The sequence below is a fragment of the Ammospiza nelsoni genome, chromosome 16 (assembly GCF_027579445.1).
Source record: "Ammospiza nelsoni isolate bAmmNel1 chromosome 16, bAmmNel1.pri, whole genome shotgun sequence".
Taxonomy (NCBI): Eukaryota; Metazoa; Chordata; class Aves; order Passeriformes; family Passerellidae; genus Ammospiza; species Ammospiza nelsoni.
This window is the reverse complement of record NC_080648.1, coordinates 7,060,746-7,084,288: the sequence shown is the minus strand read 5'-3', so window position 1 is coordinate 7,084,288 and position 23,543 is coordinate 7,060,746. Positions and strand designations below refer to the sequence as shown.

At 39.2% G+C, this 23,543-nt stretch overlaps 1 long non-coding RNA gene across 2 annotated transcripts; it reads left to right on the top strand.

Moving 5' to 3' along the window:
* The first annotated feature begins 11,974 nt into the window (after positions 1-11,974).
* On the top strand, positions 11,975-23,231 carry LOC132080559 (uncharacterized). Of its 2 annotated transcripts, none has more exons than XR_009419577.1 (3): positions 11,975-12,034; positions 19,780-19,985; positions 22,728-23,231. It is a non-coding gene; the product is annotated as an uncharacterized LOC132080559 (long non-coding RNA). The 2 variants fall into 2 exon arrangements; XR_009419578.1 differs by lacking the exon at positions 22,728-23,231 and adding an exon at positions 21,310-22,071.
* The last annotated feature ends 312 nt before the right edge of the window (positions 23,232-23,543 follow it).

Here is a 23,543-nt window from a genome sequence, read left to right as displayed (position 1 = left end):
GTTATCTTTTAGCAGCTGATAGATACCCAGCCTCTTTTCACCTACCAAGCTGCAGGCCCCTGATTACCATTTACAGCTTCAAACATCACTAAGGATTATCCAGGTCCAGTGTGAGCCGTGGCAAACAGAATGCAAATTAAATGGCAAAAATAATGTAGCAGATTGCAAAATGTATGAAAAGTGTAGGAACATTAAGACAAATGGAATTTACATGGAAATTAATGTGAAATAAAACTGCAATCTGTAAGTAGTTTTTAAGTCATTATGTTGGTCTTCAAGCCATATTCATTGTGGTATCCTGAAATATTTGAGCAATGAAGGTGCTAGAAATTTCTGTACTGATGTCCTGAAGGGATGATATTCACCAGAAGGTTCTTCCATAGGTAGGGCACAGCTGGGTCTTTTCTGGGAAGTAACTTAAAGTGGGATAAACCCATAACTTGATAGTTTCTTAAGCATCAACAGGAAGTGACTACAAAACTGAAATCATCAGCTTTAGCTTAGATGCTTATCTTCACAACTGTGAGTGATTAAATGTAATAATTACTGGTTCGTTAAATGAAGGTCTTAACAGAATTTATTTCTCTTGTGAAGTTTCAGTTTTGTGATAAATATGAATACATTTGACTTAAAGGGTAAATAGAGGAAAGAATTTGGCATTCTAATCTGAGGATGTACTATTTGTAAGGTCAATTAAAAGGGAATTGGATTGCAAAAAACATTCTTGTTACTCACTAATGCAACGGCAAGCAATATTCTTCTTTCCCTGCTCAAAGAGATGTGTGTTGCTCATTAAGTAAGAACCTTTCTTATCACTAAGGAGAATAGTGTCCTCTCATAGTTAAAGACTGGTTAATTTGCTTACCTTAGTTGTATTTTATCTGGGGTCATTTTTATTTTTGCTTTTGCTACCCATCAGAAATTCCCAGTTTTTTTTGGTTGTCCTTAGAACCTGTCTGGAAAACATGCCTGATGTCAAGACAGTGGAAATAATCAAATACTGATCACGTAAATTGAAAATTAATGGATAGATGCTATTTATTGGTGTTTTTTGCCATGGGGGGGGGGGGGGGGGGGAAAGGATAAGGCAGTTGAATATCTCCCATTCTGGATGCTGCACTCCAGGCAGGAATTGAGAGGTGTTGGCCAAGGAGAGCAGAGTTGTTTGCAGGGCTGTGCTGCCCCTGGCACTGCCATGTGCTGCATCTCCTCCCCAAGGGCCCAGATTGTGTTACCTGGCGCAGGCTGCCAGAACAAGGCCCACACTTCACATTACAGGCTTCTAATCCTTTGCATTTCAGTCTCTTGTTAAGAAAGGGGTTGTTTATTTTTTTTTTATTATTTAAAAAATGTTTAAATAGAAATGGATTTCAAATATCTAGAATTTTCTTAAGAAATGATTATTGAAAATACTTCTGAGTGCATTTTTCTCATTTGTTCTTCACCCAAAAGTGAAAAATTCTGAGGAATTTTTCCACATGAAAAATAATTTATTGACATGCTATGCTCCTTCCCTACACTATTTTACTCTAGCTCCCTCGTTGGCTCATTGTTCCTCTCCTGATTTTGTCTTCTTGGCACTTCCCTCATGCTTCCAAACCTGAGGCTTTGGCTTCTGCTGCTTGGGTGATTTGCAGTGGTTGATGTTATGCCTTACAAAGCAGGCAGCTGTGCTCAGGGGGGTTCTCTGCCCTACGTGTCACTGACTCCATTCCCTGTGTATCCCTTCCTGTAGCTTTTGGGAGTTGTTGTCCCCCCTGCCCTTTCTGCAGGACTCCCTGTCCAGCTGGGGTGTCTGTCCTGCTGAGGGATGATATTCACCTGAAGGTTCTTCCATCTGCAGGGCACAGCTGGGTCTTTTCTGGGAAGTAACTCAAGAAGGTGGGATAAACCCATGGCTTGATAGTTTCTTAAGCATCCACAGTAAGTGACTGAGTTTGCAAAATCTGTGGCCTGGGAGAGACTAAGCCTGCCAGCAGTGATGTTTTTCATACATTACATTCACTTTTAGTTTGTGGAAAAAGTCCCCAAACCATCCAAAGCTGGTTCTATTTTCCCCAAAGGTAGCAGTCATTAGCACTGAAGTGAGGTGAATTACTCATTGCATTAACTGTTATTTTGAGAGGGTCCTCTCTGGGCTGGGCTGCACAAGGGCTGCACAGCAGCACTGCTGGGGCTGCCTCTTAAAGCATTCCCATTTCAACCAGGCTTTGCCAGCTCCTCCTTGGCTTGCACATTGTTTTACTGCAGCTAAAGCAGTGTGTGAAACAGGTGATTTACACAAACATACTCATCCTCAGGCTCTTGGTTGAAGCAATATGCTGAAGAACTGCATCTGGGCAAATATGATCGTGTTCTGCCATGTTTAATATACAGAATTGTATAGTCATTTTAATAAGAGTTTTACTTTACTTTCTACTGGGTGGAACAAGGAAGCTGGTGAAGCTTAATGTCTCTACAGCAGGAAATATGCACATGGATGAATTGCCAGACAGTTCATTAGAAGTAGTTTGCTTGTCTAACCTGATCTTTAAATTTTTTTTAGGTTCCTTTACCTCCTTACTTTGCTTCATTCTCTGGATGAGATAATACTGTTCTGCCTCTGATTACATGAGCTAACCTCTTGTCCTTGTAACAAAGTGATATAGAGATTTATCATTTAAAAAAAATGAGTTTGAACGAATGTAGCTCATAATTTTAATCATAGGTCAGGTCATCAGATCTGCCATATTTTGGCACAGTCATATGCCACTTAAATGTAAGTGCTTCCTCTGTGAATTGATAAGTGTACTTGCTAATTGGTATGAAGGCAAAAATTTGTTGAATGCTTTAATCCAATCACATGAATTTGTATGTTGAAATATTGCTAAACTTTTGTCAATGACTGATTTGATCACCCTGGTTTCAACAGTCACTGGGAGAGTCAGACATTTTTGGGACTTTGGCTGGCACGGGTTTGGTTTTAGAATGATAGATGAGCAGACCATTCAATATCATCTCCTCTTTTTGCTTTACTGCACTGTTGAAGTAGCACCAAAAGCTTTTCAGAGTCTATTCAGAATTTAGCTTACTGTGGCCTTCAGGAATTCCCTGAGAAATTCTCACTCTAGCAGCCTTTCCTTGCAGAGGATTCTGCACCAGGTGTCCCATGAGTGGCCATGAGGAGTTTTTCACTTCTCTGTTGGTTTGCCTTGACTCTCAGACTGGCTTTGGAACTGATGCCTTCCTGAAGACAAAAGCTGTGGAACATAGATGACTGTTTTGTTGCAATTCAATTCAAACTGTTAATGATACATGGAGTCCAATTCAACATAATGTTTAAGACTAATTTCACATGTGCTTAAGCCTTGGCATAAAACCAGGCACATGCTTAAATGCTTTCCTTAATTAAAGCCTTATATTAGGACTTGCAAAATACTTTTACTACTTTTCTTTGGCTTTATGAGCTTCTTTTTTTTTTTTCAAATTTGGCACAGAGTAAGGTTAAAACATTGCAAATGAAGTAAAATAGTTGGAAATGGGGACATCAGGCTGGCAAGCACACGTTCATTAAAAACAGATTAACTATAAACAGACTCTGATAATCCTGCAATCAAGGCTTGATACACAAACTCATGGAAATGCTAAACATGTGCTGTAAATAAATAGATTATTAATTTCCTTTATTCTAATATGTGTGCCTTGGTAAGAAATTAGAGTTCTCCTAAAGATAATTTTCTTGTTATCTTAGGGTTGTACCTCCTCTGCAGCTGCAGATATAAAGAGATAATTAATGGACTGGAGATAGAGTTGGTCCCTTAAGAAAGAGGGACTGCACAGCACAGTCTCAGGTCTGTTAGCAAGTGCTGCAGCAATTGACAGCTATTGAAGCCGAGGAAGAGAACATTCCTTTAGCCCCAAAATTTTATTCCCAAAATCCTTTTGGAAGAATAATGGCAACACATGAAAAATCTATATATATAATCTATAAGTAGAAATCTATATACAGCAAGGATTGATGCCTCATACCACCATGGGAATTTTGGGCTTCCTTCTTAATAAATTTGATTAACTTTCTCCAGAAGTATCTGGGGTGGAATGAAAACAGGGAGGAGTGTTTTGTATGAGAGATTTGAAAAGATTCATTACTGGGGATTATGCTTAATGAAACACATCCTGAGTGTGAGGCAGGGTGGCTGGTATGCTTAATACGTACAAATTAAATCTTTTCCTAGAAATATACTAATTAAAACCAATGAATTAAACATCAGGACCAAGAAATGTTTGCTTATTAATACAAAGTAACAGTGTTTAGAGAATTCCAATTTACTGAACACAGATGTTGCCTGTAAAATAATTAGAAAAAAAATTAGCATCAGAATATGAAATGTATTGAATATCAAAGTTTAATAAAGATTTAAAACCCAAGTAAAATTTAGGTTAAAGGATTAGCAGGGGGAAATTCTAGAGAGTTTTATGGTATTTTATGCAGCTAAACTCTGGAAAATGAAACTTATTCTTTAATATCGGTGTTCTTTAACAAGGAAAATAAAGTACTGTACTTTTGCTGTTATATACTCATATGCCAAATTTTCAATTTTTTAAAAAGGCTTAATGAGAAATTTTCTCAGTGGGAACTCTGTAAAGTCTTACTGCAAAACTTGGAGCTCAGTAGCACATGGGAAGAGTAGAAGGGAAGATAGGAATGGGAATTCCCATCCCGTTGGGAAGGGGAAGGTGGTTGGGAGTGCCCCACCACGAGCACTCACTGCCCTCACACCAACAGCTGCTCAGACCTTACAGGGGAACTTCAGCAGCCACTGACATGGAAGGTGTTGTTGATAAAACAGTGTGTTAGGAAATACATGTTTATTTACATTGGAAGTAAACCTAGTGCCCTGAGGCCTGTCTGAATTGCTTGTGACCCACACAGGCTGGAGTTATTTGGATGCTGATGCAGTGGTTGGGTTTCCTGTCAGATGTTCCTGTGTTACCCCCGTGTTTCTGCAGTCACTGTGCTGGGGGACTCTCCTGTGAGAGAAGCTGCCACTGCCACATCAAATGTGAGAAAGGATGCGAATGCACCACCCCTCTGTTTGCTCCTGCTTCTTTCTGGAGGGTCTCTCCTGGCTGGCTCCTGTTATCCCTGGCTGAATTCACTGCCCCCGATCTGCTTTTCCGTGTGACCGCGTTCCCTCCCGTGTCACAGCCAGTGCAGGTGGGGCAGCATGGAAGGCACTGGGGCAGTAGAGCAGCTCTGGGCTCTCTGTGCCCAGAGAAGTCATCACTGAAGTCCTTACACCAATTTTTTATTGCCCTTAGTACATGCACTGATTTGTGCTGGTCACTCCTGCACTGTGGCCTCTTCCTGTTTGCCACATAGACACCGACCTGAGGAGTAAATTCTGATTGACTTCTTGCTTTTGCATTTTCTGATTAACTTTTTGCTCAGGGAAGTGATGAGAGGAATCCTTTCAGCTGACATGTCTCACCTGTCTTTGCCTGTGTTTAGGGAAATTCAGAATAGCAATATCTATATGTTATTGAAAATGGGAGTAGTTGGAGGATGGAACCTTTTTTTGATTATTTTTTTATTAAGGATTTATTATGTTGCTTTTTTTCTTAGATTTTTCACAGACTTGGAAGTCACAAATGTGGGTCTGACCAAGCCTTGATTGTCCCTGAAGGCAAAAGCTGGGGAACTGTTATAATAGTCAGTGGATAATGTAATCACAATCTCTGGATTGCTGGCGTAGTGTTGTTGCAGAAATGAATATTAGTTAAATTGGAACCAGGCAGGAGGCATTGCAAGGAAGAACTGAAATGTAATTCTTGACAGAGAGGCATAGAAATAAAACCAGAGATTAAACAGTGATTGGAAGACAACTCTGAGGACAAAGTATCAGAATATTAAGAATGTGGAGAAGAGAGGTGTGAAGAGAAGAATTATGTACTACAGAAGGACAAAGAACTCAGAGTATATTAAAAATGCTGCCACAAAACATCCTCTGAGCAGTGTTCCATCTACATTTATAAAATTTTAATTTTTCTTTTTTTAGTCTTAAAAGCACTGTAACTTTTGGAGTTAATACAGCACATGAGTATAGAAGTTCATGATCTAAAAATCCATACCCTTTCTAACTTTTCAGGCTTAGAAGCTTTAATCAGCATTTACCAGTAAGTAAAGCTAATTTTGTCCCTTTAATAAAATGGATGATATAATAAAGTTCCTTGGGGAGATAGTTACTAAAATTTGAAGCTGTAGCAGCAAAACTCAAATAGAAAGAATTAATTTAGACTCAGGACAGTGCCGTAGTAGGAACTGTGTATCTTGGCAAGGTTTTGTGGATGGGAATATGTAGCAAGAAATTGGCCCTCAAACAGCACTGCCAGCTCTGAGAAGTCCCCAGACAGGGGTTTAGGAAAATGAGAATGTGTTGCTGGCAGGAATACTCATCAAAATGGAATTAAGGTGCATTGTTATAAGAATAGAAAATGAGCTCATGAAAGAAGCACCCCTGGAGTTTCACCCCAGTGCTGTGCTGTTTACAGGCACAGGGAAGCTGCAAATGAAGTTCCAGAAGTTGTCCATGTGCCAACTCTATTATTTTTTAACTATGTTTGACGCAGCAGCCTTTTGATTAAACCTCCCATATCAGTTCCTGAATACTTGCCTTGAAATTTTTGTTTCCATCCCTATTTGCCAGACCCATCTCCTCACTGTTCACTTTGGAAACATCAGCTTTTTCAGCTAGTAGTTATGAAAAAGGAAGTATCTGGAGTTCACCTTTCTAAAAAGTCAAAATACTGCAGCCTCACACTATTTAAGAAAAAATTGTTTAAATTGTAAATTTATGTTAATATCATTTTTAGTACATGTCATTAGCATAATTCTACCAGAAAGTAGACATTACTTATGACCACTTGTTATGCTATTAAGATTATTTACACATTTAAAGGTGAAAAAAAATTTCTTTCCTTGTTCTTGTCATATTTAATAGCATTCCTATAAGCAGGAATTTTTATGCTAGAAGAAAATAGAACTCTGAAAATATGTTCAGAAGACTGACTCAGGATATTCCCTGTGTTCATTAGCATTCTTGATTTAACTGTCTTAGGAGAGCTAAATATATGGGCTGCATAAATAAATAAATGCATGCTGTAGAGTTGATTCACTGTCACTTTGTACTTGCTTCTCTCACTGGGCTTAAAGTAACACCCTGAAGTCATCAGGAGGAATTCAAATTTACATACCCCAGCTAGGTAGCCCAATTTTCTTGTAATATTCCTACAAGGATTCCGTTCACTCTCTTTTCTGACCTGGATTCTTTGCATTGTTGTGAGAGGAGATGAGTGGCCTGATAAAGGGGGTTTTGATCTGCGGTTGTACATTGTCTGCATTAGGCTTCATACCCTGGATGCCCACCAGCTTTTTCACCGGTCAAGCTACTGTAAGGTTTAATGACACAAATTCTTGTTTTCTTTGCAGTGCCAGGAGGATGGCAGTGCAAAAGAGAAACATGACTCTGTTAATTTGTTTTGCTGCTGACCCCATTGCAGAGGGTGAGGCAGCTGGGACTGCTTTATTTTACTCTCCCCCTTTCTCTGGAACATCTCCAGCCTCTGGGGTCTGACAATGCTGACAGGGTACAAAGCTAATTTTCTCAGCATTCTAACGCAGTTGTGTTTTGCTACATTTCTGGTTCCAAAGTGTGTAAGGGGTTGCACATGTGAGCCTGAAGTTGGCTGTCAGGGACAGTGAGTTTTGTGGATTTGGATGTGTGCACATGCGTGTATGTTCCATTTATGCTTTCCCCTCCATACACAGGGCTGGGAGCAAAAACCAGACATTTGTCTGGTTTTAAAGGCTGACAAAGATCATTCACGGTTATATTTCAAGCTAGCAAAATTTAGATTTCTCTTGTTCTGATTCCTGCACTGATCTCTGAAGTTATAATTACTGAGTTTCCAGCACAGGGGTTGTACTTTCATTTCCCAGCCTGCCAGAGGCTTGCCCTGTGCCTTTGGCTGAAACAGGTAAATGAGATAAATGCAGTTCCATGCTGTCAGTGAGTTTTTTTTCTTTTCACATGTTCCAGTTGATGAACACACATAATTTCTATGGTGGTTTTCCCTTTTCACAGTGTTCCAGAAATGGTAATTTTTGCAACATTCACCACTACTTTGAACTCGTTTGTGAGAGTTATTTTGTCAGCCCTAATAATACCAGAAAGACTAATAAGCTGTGTTTTCTAGGTGTTTGTGCAAAATAAATGGGAGATCTGAGTATAAAGCAAGAGGAGGTGAAGAAACTTCAAAGGACAGGAGTGAAGTGATCATTATCAAACTTCCTTTGAAACTGTGGAGTTTAAAGTTGAAGCCAGATTCAAAAACCTAAAATACTCTTAGGGCAATAGAAGTTATTGTGCTTCACACAATCGTTGTGCTCTGTGATGTATCTTCTTTGAATTACCTTAAAGGTTAGCAGAGACTTGTTGTGTCCACCCTTTTGGAGGAAAATGCAGATCTACTGAAAATATTAATTACCCTTTGTGAAAGATGCCAAGCTAGTAAAAATATTAATTAACCTTTGAAAAAAAAAGATTTTGTGTCATCTTGCTAACACCTTTTTTTTGAGCACTGTGCTTCTTTTCTAGGTTTTTATGATGTTTGATCAGATGCTTGTCACAACTTTTGAATTGTAGTGAATTGTCAGTCAGTAGCCTGTGTAGTCTTTGCAGGCTCTGAATTTCCATGGAATAAAATTAGGCTGAATAATCACTGGTGGCTGTGAAGTTTACTGAGCTTTCTTTTCTATTTGTAAACTGTCATAGCTCAGTTTTAAAATAAATAAATGAAAGAAACAAAAGAACTGCAGTAACCTGCACAGGTTGTTAAGTAGGTCAGGTACTGTCATTTAAGGGTCCGTAGTTCAATTTTCTCTTGCATGTTCAAGGGATAAAGGAAAAATCTCCAAAATGCAAACAGTTTTGAGATTGAGATTGATTCTACTGGAATGTCTCTGTTATCTGTCATGGAAAGAACCACCCAGTCATCACCCAAAAGCTTTTGAATTGAATGGCACCACTGTCATATGTCAATTTTATTATCTTTTATTGACATTAAGGTGTAATTACTCTTTGGTTAATTCCCTCTGAGCAGTGCATTCCCTAATGGGAAGTCTGAATCCCAGCCCCTTTCCTCTTTGCCCTCTCTGTGGGTATGGCTGCTCAGCAGTGTTGTCTTTGGGCAGGAAGCTGAGTAGCTTCAGCTCACTCATTTGAGCAGGGTAGAATCAAATCTCCCTATTTGGAGTAACTTTCAGGATTGGAACTTGGAGTGAGTTATTAATTAATGAAATAGTGGAAATATGAATGATGGGTTATGCTGTGCCAGTGCATGGGACAGCACATGGAGAAGAAGGTCAAATACAACTTTGCAACGTGTGCTGGCAGCTGTGGAACTAAAGGGCATTATTTCATAATAATTTCATATTATTATATTCAATTATTTCATAGTGGTAAGAGAAATGTCATTTTGAGGATTTTTAGACATTGTTTTTTTGGATTTTTTTCTGTTAGATAAAGACAGGTGTTTCTTAGAGGAAGAATTGAAGCAGTTGTCTGTTGGGATTTACAAAGTACTTAAAAATGAAACTGTACTCTCAGGTACTTTGCATGTACTGAGCTATAAAGAAGTGGCAAAAAAATTTATGACAATTAAAAATTGCTGCTTCGGCTCTGGTGAGACATTATATTTTAGCTGATAAGTGCCAGGAATAATGTTTTGCATAAATATTCCACAATATTGAGCATATTTTGTGTCTATAATTAGAGCTTTGATTTACTCACAGACAGAATTAATTAGGGAGTAACAGCTGTACTGTAATTCTTCTATTATAACCCAATCTCATTTCTTCTTCCTCTTGTTAAAATCAAAAGTGTACAAATATTTCTTTAACCTTCCTTAATACGCTGTAAAAATAATCTGTTTAGAACACAAACATCCTGGTAGTAAGTAGAACATGCATTCTGCAGTCCAAACTTAATTTTATAGTTAATTTGCACTCCCTAGGGCTTTTTCCAAGACTGCTAAAACTGTTCAGAGAGGAAAGAGATGGAAAGGAGGTGCCTGAGCAGTTTGAACCAATGCAATGGAACACAGTAAATCCTGTGGTTCTGCCCTGCCACTCTCCTGCATCAGGCTTGGGAGAGGGAGAAAGAGCCTTGCTCAATGCTCAAGGGCACTCATACAATATGTTAGAGATTTTGTATATCATTCACAAACAAATGTGCCATTTAAAAAGGAGAGTTGGTCAGTGTAAAAGCTAAAAATAAGAACAAGATTGAAAATCATCAGATCTGCTCCTCAGAGCTTCCCCATGTGCCTTCTCACCGGCTTCTGCTTGGGACAGTGGGAGAGGGGGTGCTGGAATTCCTCAGCACCCTGGGCTCCCTGCTCAGGAGTGAGAATTCTAGCTCTCCAGAAAGAGAGGAAAAGTTTGTATTCTGCCTTAAAACAGCACCAGCCAAAGCAGGAATGCAGCAGCGGCTCCTGGGGCCTTGGAAGATGTTCTCAAGGGTTTTCTTTCCAGTGGCAGCTGGGGACACACAAGCGCTGGTTAGCCTGAGAATAAGGCTGAGGAGAAGAGAGCTGATTTGTGGGCAAGGGAGAGAACTGAGGTGCCCTGCTGCAGGGATGTGGGTTTGAACCATCTGGTAGCTCCAGAGATTCATTTTCTCAAGCCATTCTATCCTGTGGCCAAACTGAGCAGCTTGTCTGATAGCCTGTCCAGTGAATTCCCACTGTGATCCAACAGCAACCTGACAGGACATGTCAGTGGCCCCTTCCCTGACCTCTGTGTGAGCAGCCAGGAACAATGGTGTTGATACCTGCTGTAAAAATCCTGGTAATGCTGGAAAAAAAACCAAACCAACCAGTTCCCCTTCCTTTTGAGTCACTTCTTTCTTTTCCAAGTCATGACCTGGACAAGTCAGTGAGCAAACCAAGGCTTAGCAAATCTTCTGGAGAATTGAACCTTTCACTGACTCCTATGGTGCCAGTGGATGCACTGTCAGCTGGTGGTAAAGGAATATGTAGTTATTGCTCATTTAATCTGAATTCAGTTGTCTTAGGCATGTGTTTGTCATTTTAATAACTTGGGGAACTTTTTCTACACGTCTCCTGAGTCTAACTTCCTTGTACTTGGAATCAAAGTTTTTTCAATTATCTTTGTTAGATATTTCTCTAAAACAAACAAACCAATAATTATATAATTAATTTAGAAATTATATAAATAAAAAAAAAATCATTTTGTAGTCCAACTCTTTGCCCTGAGCATGAATAAGCTTAGCCTGGAGTCTTTTCACTAAGGCCTTTAACTGATTCTTCAAAGTTCTGTAGGATTTTTCTGTCCCTATAGAATGAAATGGACAACTAGGTCCAAGCAAGGAAAAATGAAGTATGTAATTCTGTTTAGGAAGCCAGACTCACATTCAGCTGATCATCAAATTAACTTTAGAGATGAACAATGTGGTCCATATTAATGGGGTGATAAAATGATATATTAGTAGACACATGATCCTTTTCCATGTCAAAAGCAGCTTGCTCAGCAGATGTCCCGTTTTCAGAGGCTGATGCCTCATGAGGATGCACACCAAATGAGCACATAGATGTCTTCTCATCTGACATAATGGATCAGCCTTTGAGCCATGGTTTTCTAGACAATCTTTGTACATGTACATGGTATTTACAAGGCAGGTATTGGTACTGGCCTCAGAAAAATACTACACTAAATGTCCAGGGTTGTGGGGGGATAGAATGTAAGAAAATAAAGATAGTGCAGAAGTAATCTCACCCCTAACGAGGTGCAGCTGCACTAATGACCAAAGATTAGGAGCAGGCCTGCCCTTAACAGGCCACAGCTGTGGCCAATAAAGATGAGGGCTATAAAAGATCTGGGTGAGGAGAGAGTTGGAGATTGTTGGCTGTGCTGTGAGGAAGTGAGGAAGGAATCAGTGCTGCAAGGAGGTGCCCCTGAGAAATCACTGAGAAGGTATGGGAGCTTTACAATGAGGTGACAACATAGGCTAACTTCCAGGTTCTTTTCCTACATTTTGTCTTAAGCTGTAGACCCAGGAATACCAGGGCAGCTGTTTTCCAAAAGTGTACCCACCCTTCACATATTTATCACTGCCAGTTTCCTTGGGGTGACTGTTTGCTGAGGCAGTGCCCAGCGCTAAAAGCTGGAGGCAGGCGACCACGGGGCATTTAGTTCCTTTCAGCCCATTTCCCTCTTGCTTGCCTGCAGAAAGGTCATGAGCCAATGTCTGTGCTGTGCTCAGCACTGAGACCTTGGCTCACATAGGGTGAGCAGCTCCACTTTGCCTTTGTCCAGCAGCTGCGGCAGCCTCACGCTCCCTCAGCTCCAGAAAACCCCAGCGAGCAAAGCCATGCAAGCAGAGGGCTGGAAATGGTACAAACCACCCTTTTAGGTGTAAAACAACCCCACACATGCCAACAAGAAGTGTTTCTCTTTGATTAAATATCCTTTGGCTGTTATGTCTGCAGGCTGCATCCTCACCTGCTGGTGGAGGATCCCATGGACTCATGTCCCAGTGCGGCAGCCTCAGAGTATTGTATCAGAAAATTGCTTTGATCAGGCACGAGCTTGCCAGTTTGAATTTAACAGGAAAAATTGCAAGAAGGCATTTGAGTTATGATTGTGCTGGGCTGTTAAGAATGCATGAGTGCAGTTTCCAGGCTTCACATTTAATTTAGGTTTTGAGAACAGAGAATAGAATGAGAAATATGAGCATGATTTACTTGTTTCTTCAGAGCAGCGATGAGAATTCCAGTGTTGTACTGGTGATAGATTAGCAGAAGAGATTCAGTCATAAATAATAAAGAACACCTCTGAAGCTGACACAGATTCCAGTTGTAGTTCTAAAATTTCATGGTTTTATGACAACTGTGTATATTTAGATGTAAGAATGGATATCAAATTATGCTCCTAAACATAACTAGCCATATCTCTGTATGTGATTACAACTTTTCATTTAAATTTGAATTTACTTCTGAAGGAATATATAAGATTTACAGGACAGTTATCACCACAGCTTCCTGGCACTGTTCTAAAAGTTTACCTTGGGCTTGGTGGAGGAGTCTAAAAGTCAGTCATTGGACACTCTCAGCATTGCTGTTCTTCGGGAAATAGGGAGCAACTGAAAATACAAAGCCAGAATTACGGGTTCATTTGAGAGTCTTGGTGGCAGGTCCAGCTTCTGTGACATTTTCTGAAGAGTCTTCTGACACTTTTCTTTTTGTAGACGTTTTCATCCACAAAGAAATGCAGTTGAGTGGGGTCTATGATCTGTTTTGGTCAATGCTGAATTTCAGGTGTGAAAGTTGAAGGCAGTCTGGCTCATTCCAAATCTGCTGTGCCCTGTGCAGGTGTGCGGCTGGGTCCTGTGCAGCTTTCCTGGGAGACCTCACTGAAGTTTTACACAGATAAATCAGAATCAGACAGCTGTTTCAATTAGATAATAAATTTGCCTTATCCTAGGGACAGGCATCTGTTATATGACTAGCTGTTTAGAAATCTGGGGGATTTTTCAATAGTATATCTTCAAAAGGAATTTTCCTGAGGGTCACCAACTATATAAGGTAGCAAGTTCTGATTCCTGAAGAATACAGTGGCTTGAAAGTCAAGAAAGTACAAGTTCTTTGTGGAATACCCATTCTTGGTACTGCTTTCTATTTTTGGATTATTTTCATGTCTCAATACTGAAAGACCAGTATCTATATTTATTGCCCTCCAGACTTTGGACCATGTGAGAGGCAGAGAACTCCTTTTGTTCCCTGTTATTTTCTGTGCCAAAAGAGCTCAATTAAACCATAAAGGCATCAAACTTCAGTGATTAATTAAGGAAATCTTGCTATGCAATGGAGTTTATTTTAATGAGTTATACAGCAGGCAGAATGTTGCTAGGAGTATAATACGGTATAATCTCTGCTTGTAAGGAAGGTGAGGCAGAATAGTTTTTCAGGAATTAAGCCATTGACATAGCAACTAAAATGGACCAGGAAATTAACCCTGATTTTGGGGCTTACCAAAAACCTAAGCTTCAGCACCTGGGAAACTTACCCCAAAACTTGTAAGCCGAGTCTCTGACTTTTAAAGCTTATGAGATTGAAAAGGGAGGGACAGAAATCTTACATACCCTTTTTCAGAATTTTTCATGTGTATGTGGATGCACATGTGGGATTATATAACAAATTGTGCAGTTTCCTTGCACTTAAAGCAGCAGGATTAAAGGAGAGGCACCTTTGTTAAAGATTGTGAACTTTTCAGTGCTAATCCATTAAGCTACAAGACTGGTACCAAATAATGTGAGAAAGACAAGGCACTACCCAGTTCCTAGACCTATCCTCATGTTTTCATGCTGTGCAGCCTCCTGGAGTCTTTAGTTATTCAGACAAAATTCACACATGAATATTAATAACAACATGATATCCTCACTGTTGCAAGTGTTCAGACCACAAAACTATTTAAAACTGAATAGTTAATGGCTAATCATTTGTCTTCTCTCAGTGATGATTCAAAGTGGGGCTACGTGGTAAATAAATTATGCAGTGGCTAGTATGGTGTCACATAAACTGCATTCTTTATATATTGCAAGGAAAATAGAGCAAGGGCCAAAATTTCTGGTGTAGTATTTATTTATAGTTGGTAGAGCTGCTAATTACTGATATATTTATAGCTGGTAGAGCTGCTAGTTACTGTGTCATTCTTGAAAAGTCAGAATTATCTATGAGCACACAAAACAAAGATTTATAATCAAAATGCTTCTACCAGAAATCTGACAGAGTCCAAGGTTCCCATGATAGATTTAGTTTGAGCTGGAGTAAAACTTCCTGAACTTTCTTTTGATACTTGCAAGATTCTTAAAAGAAAAAAAAATAGTTCCAAAATTTTTCTTAGCTTAATTCTTTGTGAAGTAGTTACCACAAATCCAGCTTTTCATGACTTACTATGACAATGAAGGTGGTAACTGTATAATTTCATTTTAATCACAATTTTCTGCAGGATTCAGTAGAGCTTGAGATGTCTCTGAGATTTCCCAAAGCAGAGCTTGCATACCTTTGAACTGAAGAGCTGCAGGAAGGACAATTTGGGTTTTAATATTGCAAACATATCTATTTAGCATCTGGTTTTGATGAAGTTTGGTAATTATGTTTTTGCAGCATAAAACTCATACACATGCTGCTGGATTTGAGGACACAAGGTATATTGCAGTCATGTAATTAGTAACGTGTAATTTTGCCTCCAGACCTGAAGTGAGCTCTTTTGAAAGAAGAATTTCTAAGGTTAAAATTGCCTGAATTTTCAAGTACAGCTGGTCCTATATGTTTTAAATCTTTGAAGTTTCAGGTTAGGGCATTGAGTTTGAAACATGAGTACCCCTTGTTTAGTTGCACAGCATATTTGGAGCACCTGTGATAACATTTGCATTAGAAAGATCCTAATACATCTGCTGAAAATGCCAAGATGAACAATCTGGGGAGAATGAGTGAGGAAAACTAAGCTTGGTCTCAAATATGTTCCATTTCTCAGGTTTGTAATTTCAGCAGTAAAGTACACATATAATGAATGTATCACTGTAAATACAGTGAAAAATTCACACTGCAAATCTAACCCTGAGGAAGAAGGGAGGGAGTTTCTTCAAATCTTTGTTCCACCCAGAATTTTATGCTGCTGCTATGCTTATGAGGTCTGCATCCCCTCTTTTTCCACAAATTAATCACCTTGCCATTAAAATCCCTCATCCATATTGCACAACAGAAATGGCAATAAAAATAAAAATAATTTTAAAAAGAACCCAGCAAAAAACAAACTTGAAGAGGCCACAGCGAACTACTAAAACTGAGGTGATTCAAAAAAAATCTTTAATTTTTCCCAGTACTCAGGCAGAATGAAGGCACTTTGTTTTCTTGCTGACTTCCATGCCTTATTCACTGTTGTGTCCAGCTGCTGCAGTAATGTCAGTCCCAGTTTTCCTTCCCAGTTTTCCTGTTCATTGCAAGGTGTGTGTCAGCTTGCTGGGAAGTCTCCAGCAGCAGAATGTGCTGTGTCTGTGTTGGCACCTGCAGAATAAACAAGGCAGTACCCATTTGCTGATATTTTGGGAATGGGGTCATCAAGTTGGAATTTGGGGGCACAAGTTGCATTTGTTTAATGGCCCCAACTTTGATGCTCTGTTTAAGACTGATGAGGCATTGTTCCATTTCTGAGGCAGAGGTTTTGGTGCTGGAGCACAGCTGTGGTGCCCTGTGAGCCACCAGGTCCCCTGGGATGTCCCTGTTGGGGCAGCAGATCCAGCACAGCTCTGCCTCCAGGGTTGGGGTGGGAGAACCATACAGGACCCACAGTGGTGCTGCCTTCATTCAGGGAACAAAATTCCCCCTTAAATACCATTAAATCAGTCCAGTGAGGTTGCTGAAGTTTCAAATGTGTTAGGAAGAAAAGTGCTGGTGTGAATTAAGTGAAGTTGCTTCTGGGCAGAGCTGCTTTGCTCAAAAAGATTCAGGAGGATGCTTGTGCAGTGTAAGGCTGTGCATGTGTGCTGCCTAAGGCTCCAGGTCACAGGTGAATTCATAAGTCTAAGATTTTAATTTTCATGGTTACAAACCTGAGATACTGCCTTAAAAACAGGATCTCTGTGGACAGACTTGTTTTCTTGTAGAGAATCAGAATTAATGAGATGAAAACATGGGTGGGCATTAATGAAATGTGCTTCTGTTAGAGCATAATACAAAAATAAGGTATAACTCTACTGCAGATGGATAATGCTTCAAGTTTAGCCTTTTAGAGGAATTAAAAAAGCTTCTGTCACCATATGGAATGCCTTCTTCTGGATGCTAAATGTACAAATAAGGAAATGAGGTCCCTGCTCATGTGAAAAGTTAACAACATATAAATAAAAAAATGGAAGCAAGATTCAGCAATGAGAAAATTGGAATATCATTTAAAAAAAATAAAGAAGATGATGCAGCAACGAGCAAATGAGGAAATGAATTTAATGGGCACCTTGCAAGCCATGCTCACTCCCCTCCTACTCTCTTGAACGCTTTGATGAGAATGGATTTATGGGCATTCTGGAGGGAAGGACTGTGAGAAGCAGCCTAGCGTGGTGCTGAGAGGTGTTTCACACAGATTTGGGTGGGAGTTCTGGGCCCAGGTGTCTCAGCAGGAGAAAATTTGGCAGCTGAGAATTTTAATGAGATAACTGCCTTCCACAGGGTTTCTTTGAAATTTAAGTGTTCAGCTCCTTGAGGTTTATAGAGAAAACAGATGGAAAAAAGAAAGAAGAAAACTATGAGTGATTTAGTGTGCTTTAGGTAGATGGAGCTGGCTCAAAAGCATATGAAAACTATAAGAAAGAAGGAGGTTTTTGGATGGGTAATAGTTGTGAAATACAGAGGATACAGTGATATTGGAAATATTCTCTTTAATGATTAAATTGAGGTTCTTAGGTTGAAAAATGTTTTTTTTGCACAGTAAATATGATACAAGTCTTTAAAAGTCTCAGAAAATTATATGTTAAATTAAAACCACAGCACAACTGTTTACAGGTGTGTGTTGGTGAATGATCTCTTTCTGGCAGTCAGGTGCAATGCTTCATGCTGCAATCAAACACAAAGACCTTTTATTTCAGTATATCAGCTTTTCTAGAGGTGGAGTTCATAATTTACTCAACACAAAAATTACTTTGTAAACCATAACAAAAGATTTCCAAGCAAATATTTCTGATTTGGTTCAGCAAGGCAAGGTAGTTACATTATGTATACATCAATGAGTCAAACTCAGAATGTGGTGATTCAGTTTCCTTAGGCTTGTATCTACCCTTTCTTTATTTCACTGTAAAATGAACATAGCAGGACACAGCCTTGAGACTGCTGAATTGGCAGAACAGGGCAGCCAGCTTTAGAGCAATTGACACTGCTGAGGGAGGGAAATCCAATAAAGGATCAAGCATTCATTTTCTCTCTTGGCCAAAGCAGGTTACAGACCACTCTGTGGTCTGTACTTGTGGTCTCTCTCTGTAAGTAACATGTAATTGAAGACTGAACAACAGTGTTCCACAGACACAGGAGATTAACAGCCCCAGAAATGACTTGTGTCCCCACTTAGGTAGGTTAGTGCGGTATTTATCTTGTCCTTTGGCAGAACACCATCATCAGGATGTCACCAGATTTGATATTTGACTTCCTATATGGAAGCTGTGCAGTTCTTCCTGTGGTAGTAGCAGTGCTGCTTTGATTGTACTGACATTAAAGATGTTGCTATTAATCCTTCTCCAGCAATAAAAGATGGCATTTTAGCAGTGTGTTTGGCCCTGTTGTTATAATTCTGTGGATGATTCATGCATTGAAATCTGAATGCAGGTTTTCTCTCTGTTTGTTTCTCAAAACTGGCAGCATTTTCCCTATATGCATTTATCTCCTTTAGTTTATTACAGCATTTCTGTCCAGCATTTACTGCCAGCAAGGGCCAGCATTAATTTGCTGACAGGTGTGGGGGTGTGAGCTTATTAGAGCATGCCAAATCACACTTTGATGAAAAGATGACAGCTTTCACCTGTAAATACAAGGGATGATAAACTGATTATCTTGAGCATTTATTGTCGCCTCTTGAGTTCAGCCTGTGCATGGGTGGTGTTTCTGGGGGCCTGTGCTCCTCATTTGTGGCTTTAAAGGAGTTCCACCACCAAGAGCCCTCAGCTGTTAACAGCAACAGCTTTCACTGTTCTCTTTGCATTGTCCTCTCTGTTTTGAGCAATAAAATGCCAATATGAAGGATTATGGTCTGGGTATCTATAGGTGTGCATATGTTCAGATCAATGTAAAATTAGAAGCATAGTTCAAAATGCAAGAATAACACGAGAACTGTAGCTGAGGCTGATTAAATTCCTTCTCACGCATAAATTTTTGAATAAAATGCTGATTAGATTTCACACCCTAGTCTGGGTTTTGTTTATTTTATATGTAGTATACCTACTATACCTGACTGTCAGGTGCACACAGAATATAAATACATCTGTGTGCAGATGTTCTACTCTCACACTCTCATTGTGGAGCATACTCATTCATTCTTTAGATGTTTTAATATGGGGGAAAGAACTACTGTCAAGTAGCATCAATTACTCCAGTACTTCACATTTTTAAAAGATCTTTCCACAGATTTATTTATGAATTACTTTTGTGTTAAATCTCACAGGACATATACATAACTGAAAACAAACAGTTGTCCATGCAAACTGAAAAAGCTGTTTGAAAAGATGTTGTCAGGACTTTTCTTTATGAATTATTTAGAAAATACCTGTTCAGGACATAGTCTTAAGGTGCACCAGGGGAGCCCTAGGTTGGACATTTGGAGGAATCTCTTCACAGAAAGGTTGTTAAGATCAGAAAGCATTTGCCTTGTATTTGTGATTGCCCTGACTCTGTAGATTGGGTTATCATATGATTTATTTCTAAGGAATGGTATTAGGGATGAATCAAAAAGATATATTACCAATTTATATATAGTTACTATTCTATAAATACCATTCAGATTTTCCATCTTCCCAGCTTGCATCCTCCTGCAACTGGAAATCACCAGGTCCTGATTTTCCAGGCGCTTGTCCCCTGATAGCAATGAGCTTGTTGCTGTCCCTGTCTTTGGCTTCTGCATTATGTTTACTTCCCCATCTTCCCTAGTTATTGTTTTGGGTTAAATGCATGCTTCTCTTATTACAGGTAGAGTTTATCTCCTACTCAAGGGATCCCTGGAGCAGCATCAGCTCTCCTTACATACAGTTTGAAGCAGCTGATTTTCCCTGGCTTTGACTTGTCATCCCCAATGGATTTTTCCTAACAAGAAGGGCACAGTACAATTTGCACAGATGTCAGGGGAGAGTGTCTAGTTACACTGGCTTCCAGAAGCAGTGGTTCAGGGCAGAAATGTGAGTCATTATTTTCTTCAGAAAATTATTTCTCCTGGGGTCGGTAACTTCGCGGTCTTAGTTCTTATTGCCGAGTTCTATATTCTGTTAATGGCCAATGATTTCACCATTCATTTCTAATGTTAGATGAGGTAAGTGGTGAGCCATCTCCTCTGGGATTAGGGGTAAAACCTTCTGCTTTACCTGCCCTGCAACACAGAGAGTTGAGTGAAATTTTACTGATACTTTTTGAATTTGCACTGTTTTAATATGTGGAGTTCCTCAGAAAGCTGAATTTATGGTACTCATGAAATAGTATGCTGAGTGAAGGGAGACATTTTACCAGAGATGAGCTAAATCAGAAATTGGAATTGGTCTGAGGAAAGCATGATGAGGCTTGGGACAAAGAGAATTAGCAATAGTTAGAAAAATGTGAAAAAAAAACCAGCAGGAAGACATCAGATAAACTGAAGTGGAAAGAAGGATGTGATGGCTCCCAGCTCTTGGGCAGATACTGAGTCTGAATGCTACAAACACCCAAATAAAATATTATTTTTTCATGCCCTGCTGTGTCTGTGGGTGAAATACCACCACATCTTGCCAGAATTTAGGAGTCTATCCTGAGATCTGCAGCCTGAAGGGCACTTAGCTGCCAATAATGGTTTAGAGACTTATGAAAATTTATATACTTCACTAACAGAGAGCTGCTTCCAAACAGATTTATTATTTTGCAACACACAAGTAGTAAAGCAAAAAATTATTTTGAATGTGCATTTCCCTGCTTATTTATAACAACAACATTCCAATTACCAAACTGTTGTATCTTTATAGGAGTGTGGTTTTCTCTTGAGGGGTCCCATGAATTAATGCTTCTACAAAATATGGGGTTTGTAATGTGATAAAATGACTTACAGGTGTTTTAGAAAAGAAGAAATTGTGGGGAGTCTTTTTATAGCTAGTGAGTATTTATGTGTGTGTGCTGTGGTATTACCACATGCTGCACATTGCAAGAATTCCCACAGACAGAAATGATAATTTGGAAAAAAACCCATGCAGACAGTGCATATGAATACTTGTGTTCAAAAGCACTACCATCATGGCTGTTAATTTAGAAAACATCTGAAAAACAAGAGGAGTTCTTTTTGCCTTGCTACCTAAGCTTGCTGGGCTCCAGTAGGAACAAAATTCCTACTCACTTAAAGTAACTGGTTGCTGATAAATAAAAATATTAGAAGAATATTCCTCACCCCATGCTTTTTGCTTGCACGCTTCTATTTTAAGGACAATAACTTAAAATATTATGTTTTAAAGTCCTAAAATATTTCTATTTCGGTATGTTTTATAGACGTCAATCTTGCTGTACTTTATCTACATTTTGGCTATCATAGAATCAAACTGAGATTGGAAAAGGCTTCTAAGATCAAGTCCAGCTGTGTTCATCACTGAACATAGTCTGAAGAGCCACATCCTCAAGCCTTTTGAGCCTCCTGTATATAAGATAACAAGGTTGTTGCGGATGCACCTAAGTGATGAACCTATAGGAAAATAGAGGTTCTTAGATATTTTCAGTCTTTCCATTATGTCTGTTTGTAAGCAGGCATTGTCTCAGGTTCTGATGGTGTCAAACTGTTTTTTCCAACATAATTTCAGTGTTTCTATGCCTATGTGAGGTCTGCAGCTGCCCTCACTGGGATGAGGTGGATTTCAGGCAGCAGCCCCAGCTGCAGCTCCCCCTGCCCTCTCACACTGCTGATGGAAGGAGGTTAAATGATTTCCTTCCATCTTTCAAAGGCTTTTAAAAATTATGCAGTCCTCTGAAAGAAAGCCCTATTGAAGCCTATTTCATAGCTGCAGTGAGAAATTTGATTTTCATTTGAAGCTTTTGTATAAGTGTTGCATTGATTGGTCGCAGGCATGGTTGGTTCTAGATTGAACATAAGGAGGGCTGTGCAAGTGTGACTGCCCTCCCACCTTTTCTCCTTCTGGACAAGGACACAGGAGGTGGAATGTTCTGGGCTGCTCTGAATTACACATATGACTTTATATCAGCACAGGGTCTGGTGACCTTAAATGTGTGTTTTCAAGAAAATACCAACATTAAAAATGATTCTGAACTTATTGTAATATAAATATGCAAAAAAGTTAATAAAGGTCAACCTATCCAATTTATTTAATGAACTACCCATTTGTTTTCTGTCTTACTGTAGACTTAGAGAATTATTTGACTACCAATTTCATGTTTTCTTACATGTTTTCTTTCTTACTGAAGTTTTCCCCATTTAAAGACTGTTGAGGGTTCTTTCCTTGTGTGGCTTTTCAATTACCTGTAATTTTACTGGGGTCTGCTGTTCAGGGATGGAATTTTCAGTAATTGTGGTCTGCTCCAAAATTGTATGAGATCTACTTTCCTTGGAAAAAAGGGCCTCTGAATGAAACAGGGGAAAATCACTGCTTTTCGGGGGTAACGATTTCCTTTGAAAATTTAAAAGTACTCTTATATTTTAGAGCAAGGACTTGACATTTCATGAGAAGAGAGAAATACATTTTATATTCTGCTTAGAAATCTGTAGAACTTTTTTCAAGTTGTAGATATTTGAAAGTTATTATTTGCTCATGCTCAAGAAGTACTGCTTAATTTTTAGGTGAGATTCTCCATTTTCTCCAAGTATAGCTGTTTATTTCAGGTCTGAATTTGACTTATTTTAGCATGTTGAGAATTGTAGCATTCAAGCTGGGGCTTCTCTGCAATCTTTTCGTGTTCAGGCAGGATGGAAGATGAAGGCACTTGATCACGTAATACACCAGCAAAGAATTCATAGCTGGCTAAAGGTGGAAGGCAAGAAGAATGTGTTGGAATGCAGCTGAGTTGAAAGAACAATAAAAACAGCCATTTCCAGAGAATCAGTTTTCTATTCTGTGTTTTCTCACCATTTGTTGCAATGTATTTGCAAGGGTTAGGCCTTAGTGTGTGCCAGCCAGCCTGCTTCTAGGTTTGTTATCAAAACCTCATTAATTTGTCAAAGCTATTAAATGATAAATTGTGCTAAATTAAGAAAGAAGAGGCTGAGAAACCGAATACCAATACCACACAAACTAGATAACAGAAGGCTGTAAAACACCTGGAACTATAACCAATCACATACTCTGAGAAATGCAGGCAGAAAATGAGTGAACAAAACAAAGCCACCAATCAAAAAGTGTATACTTAGTTATTTGTAGAATCTATTAACATGTGTATAATGTATAAAATAAACAACCTCTGCTTAATCATATTAGTTATTTGTTCAAAAATCCTAATTTTCCCACAACCATTCTGCACTTTCTCAAACACCATCAGTGAGCTTTATCCAGATGTGCCCAATCACACTGGACTCCTCCTCTCTGTGTGAAAAGAGAAGTATTATAGAGCTCCTTTAGCAGTGGTTCCTCAGATACCTGAAGAATTTGCCTGTTCTTCTCAATCAAGAGCCCATCAATCCCTTCAAACAATGACCAAGATTGTTCACATTCAGTTTACTGGAAGAGGCAGACATGGTGCTGACACATTTCCATTAATTAAATGTTCATTTAGGAAAAGCA